This window comes from Lipotes vexillifer, unplaced genomic scaffold (assembly GCF_000442215.2).
Source record: "Lipotes vexillifer unplaced genomic scaffold, Lipotes_vexillifer_v1.1 scaffold811, whole genome shotgun sequence".
Taxonomy (NCBI): Eukaryota; Metazoa; Chordata; class Mammalia; order Artiodactyla; family Lipotidae; genus Lipotes; species Lipotes vexillifer.
Window position 1 is genome coordinate 342470 of NW_006775554.1, and position 4522 is coordinate 346991.

Here is a 4522-nt window from a genome sequence, read left to right on the forward strand (position 1 = left end):
TATGTGGGCCTCTCACTGTTGTGGCCTCTCCCGTTGCGGAGCACAGGCTCCGGACGCGCAGGCTCAGTAGCCATGGCTCACGGGCCCAGCCGCTCCGCGGCATGTGGGATCTTCCCAGACCGGGGCACGAACCCCGTGTCCCCTGCATCGGCAGGCGGACTCCCAACCACTGTGCCACCAGGGAAGCCCTCATCTTCTTTTAAAAACCTTTTTATTACAGAAAATTCCAAGCTCACGAAAAGGAAGAAAACAGATAATAATAACCCCTGCTCAGGCTGCAGCAAGTATCAACACATGACCAGTTTGTTTCACCCAGATTCCTGCCACTCCTTGGTCCCCGTTATTTCCACGTAAATCCCAGACATCGTATTTCAGGTTTGCAAATATGTATCTGCAAAAGATAAGGACTCTTTAAAAAGAGCCATACTGCAATTGTCACACCTGAAAAACCTAACCATTAAACATCCAGCGACTACATTGCTCCAGTTGTCCTATCATTTTTAAAATAGTTTGTTTGAATTCAGATCCAAATTAAGTCGCTACATTGTAATTGGTGGATGTGTTTGGAGAGCCCTTCAGCCTCTTTCCTCGCTGCGGTCTCGGAGAGGGGCGAGGGAGAGCGCGTTTTCGCCTGCGTCTTGCACGCTTCGGGATAGTGACCCCCGCTGCGCTCGGTGCCTGGGTTTCCACTCGGACCGCCGCCGCCGGGAGGTGGGCGCGGTTCCCACCGCCCGCGCGCTGGACTCAGAGCAGCCAAGCGGGACACCGCAGGTGAGGCGCGGGCGGCCGGGGAGGACCCCGCGGGGCCAGGCGCAGGGACGCGGGCGGGCGCAGCTCAGGCGCTGGGGTCGCTCGGGGGCCAGGAGCTCGCCGCGGGCCCGGTGCAGGAAAGGGGCACAAGGTGTGCGTGGGGCGGCGGGTGACAGACAAAGGAGAGGGGGGCAAATGGCGGATTCAGCGGCTTTAAGGGCTCGCGGTGGCGACGGCGTCATGGGAGGGGGTGGGGAGGAAATTTCCAAGAAAGGGATCCGAAGCCACTTAATAATAGTAAGTAGAAGAAGAAAATGATAATACCGGGAGCAACAACAATAGCATCAGTAATAATAATAGCTACTGTTCATCGAGTGTTTATAGGTCCCACGCTGGGCTCAGGTTTTTTAACATATTTTACATATAAGGAATGTTCTTTGCATAGTTTACATATTTTATCTCATGGCTGTTGCGAGCAAGACATGAGAGTATTCAGGAAGAGCATAGTACTGACTCTGCATTGCATAAATTGATGAACTTTAAAAATGTTTATACAGTCTTTCGGAGGGAGGTACTATTGGCATCCCCATGGGACAGAGGAGGAAATGCAAGCTCAGAGAGGTCAAGGAATTTGTTGAAGAGCACACAGCTAGTAATGGGTGGTTTAAATGAAAACGGGGGCTTCTATCCCTGAGGTGGCACCTCCCACCTGGAGTTTTAGGTTCAGGGTTACTGAGCAGAGGCTGGAGAGCAGAGCTAGTATGTGCTTGGAATCATTTAGCTCTGGGTTTGGGACCTGGCCCTGCCACCTACTAGCTGTGTGACCTAGGGCAGGTCACTGGACCTTTTAGAACCTGTTTCCTCGTCTGTGAAATAGAAATAACAGTAATATTTGCCTCAAAGATTCTGCAAGGACTAAGAGAGGCAATGTGCATAGAGGGGCACGTGCTTTGTTCTCTCTCATTCAACGGTTGCTACAATTATGATTACTAGGGAGTCCTGCCATTTGCTTGCTCTGTGACCTCTGCGTGTCCACTGAACTCATCTATGAGACCAAGTAAAGTAAACCTTCAGGGCTGGTGGATTGAGTAAATGAATGGGTCTGGCAGATGGAAGATGCCCAGTGAGACCAGCATCCTCCTGTCTCTTATCACAGAATCCCAAGCCTTCCATTTTGCTCTCCTGAGACTGAAAGAGAGGAAAGGGAATGACTGTCCAGAGTCTCGCTATCAGGGACAGAGCTGGGACTGGCACTTAGGCCTGATGCCTCTAAGTCCAGAGAGCTCCTATTCCCTTGAGTTCTACAACCCTTGTGAGCCGGGCAGTTCTAACGCCATGGTTTGAAATAAAATCCAAATCCAGTTCAAATAGCCTGGTATTCTACAAACCAGACAAGTTAGCCCACTTTGCATTCATAGTAATGAAAATAGTCTTGTGGGTTTTTTTTTGTTTTGTTTATTATTATTATTATTATTATTATTATTTGCTGTACGCGGGCCTCTCCCATTGCGGAGCACAGGCTCCGGACGCGCAGGCTCAGCGGCCATGGCTCACGGGCCCAGCCGCTCCGCGGCATGTGGGATCCTCCCGGACCGGGGCACGAACCCGCGTCCGCTGCATCGACAGGCGGACTCTCAACTACTGCGCCACCCGGGAAGCCCTTGTGTTTTTTTTGATTTTTGTTTTTGGGAGAAAATCTCTAAGATAGTGTCTGTAGGTTCGTATGTATGTGTCCATGATACAGACCTTAAATGGAGCTGCTTTGCAGACAGTAAAACTTCATGTACTTTTGAATTGTTGGTTTGTGTCTGGGATGGGATGCCCCAGCGTTGGGGGAACCTTCTAGCATCTTTGCAAGTTTCATGGAAGATGAAATATCTCTCATCCCTTGGGTGACCAGCTCATCCTGTTTTGCCTGCACCGTTCTGGGTTTTAAAGCTGAATCCTCCCTGCTCATCCAAAAGCGTGAAGTTTTTTAGAAAACCATGTTCATTTCAGGTTTGTGGTTATTGTTGCTGGTTTCATTTTGAGTTCCTTCAAAGCAGTCCTTGGTTGCCTGATTTTCACCCATCTGCTGGGAGAGGGCCTTTAGGTGGGAAGAGGGGCAGGCTGCGTGGAGAAAACTATCGACCCCCAAATCGCCATTGCCCAGCTCAGTCCTTTTAATCCTCTTGGCTGAGCTCCTGAAAGAGAGTGACCCGAAGGGCTTTTAATTAAAACCAAATCCCATCCTGGCGATGGGCTGGGGTTTCGTTGGAACGAAGACTTTATGTGCAGCAGAAAGTGGGGCATCTGTTTCAGTAATTGTAAACCTCTTGTATAGTTAGTTAATAGGGAGACTGTAGCAATAAGCACAAGAAGCCTCATTGTCTGGGAAACTGGAGAATTGTGCATGAGGCCAATGCCCCAGGGCAGCTGACCAAAGGGAAGGGAAAAAAAAGGGCCAAACGTTCCCCAAAGCCCCCAAACCAGTAAGAGTTATTATGAGAGTTGAACATACCAGCCTGCGTGCGGGGTGGGATTGATGGAGCAGAATGTGTCTACAAAGCGCTTTGGGATCAGGTTCGCTCAAAACCTGTTAGAATGCACTGATTTTGGTGTCTGGAGGTTTCAAAAGTTTCAGTTTGTTTTTGCCCTTGGCGGTCAAATGAGCATACCTGTTTCCAAAGTTGGTTGAGAAGTCCCCTTGGGGGATAAAGAATCTATTTGCATAACAAGCCAGGCAATAGCAGGGGAATCTGTATTAGAGGGTGCTGGGGCGCCTATAATCTCAAGAAGCCATGGGTGTGCATTATGGTGCAAGTTCCCAAGAGGGTGGCATCCTGTGACTTAAGTGAGCCTGGGAGTCAGGCACCATCCTCACCTGTTTTCCTACCAGTCCTCTGGCCACTCCTCTCAGCCCCCTTTCCCAGTTCCTCCTTATCTCTCCACTTTCTTTTATGAAAAAACAGTCTCTCTCTCTTTTTTTTAATTTTAAAATTTTATTTATTTATTTGTTTGTGGCTGTGTTGGGTCTTCATTGCCGCGCGTGGGCTTTCTCTAGTTGCAGCGAGCGGGGGCTACTCTTCGTTGCAGGGCGCGGGCTTCTTATTGTGGCGGCTTCTCTTGTTGTGGAGCACAGGCTGTAGGCACGCAGGCTTCAGTAGTTGCAGCACTTGGGCTCAGTAGTTGTGGCTCGCGGGTTCTAGAGCACAGGCTCAGTAATTGTGCATGGACTTAGTTGCTCCGCAGCATGTGGGATCTCCCCGGACCAGGGCTTGAACCCGTGTCCCCGGCATTGGCAGGCGGATTCTTAACGACTGCGCCACCAGGGAAGCCCCAAAAAACAGTCTTTTTTGTTTTGCTTTTTCTTTTAAAAAATCATTTATGTGGAAAATTTCAAACCCATATAAAGGTAGACACAAGAATATAATGGGCCTTATGTACCCATCACCCAGCTTCAGTTGTCAACTTGTTTCATCCATCCCTATTTCCTCCCTCCTGTATTATTTTGAAGCCATCTCAAACATCACATTTCTTCTGTAAATATATGAGTGTAGCTCTAAAAGTGGGCTTGGCAAACTTATTCAGTAAAGGAACAGAGAGTAAATATTTTCGGCTTTGTGGGCCACACAGCCTCTGTTGCAACTTCCCAGCTCTGCCGTTGTAGTGTGCAAGCAGCCATAGACGATACTTAATGAAATGGCTGTAGTCCAATAAAACTGTATTTATGGACACTAACGTTTAAATTTCAAACATGACATTTTCACGTGTCAAGGAATGCCGTTCTTTT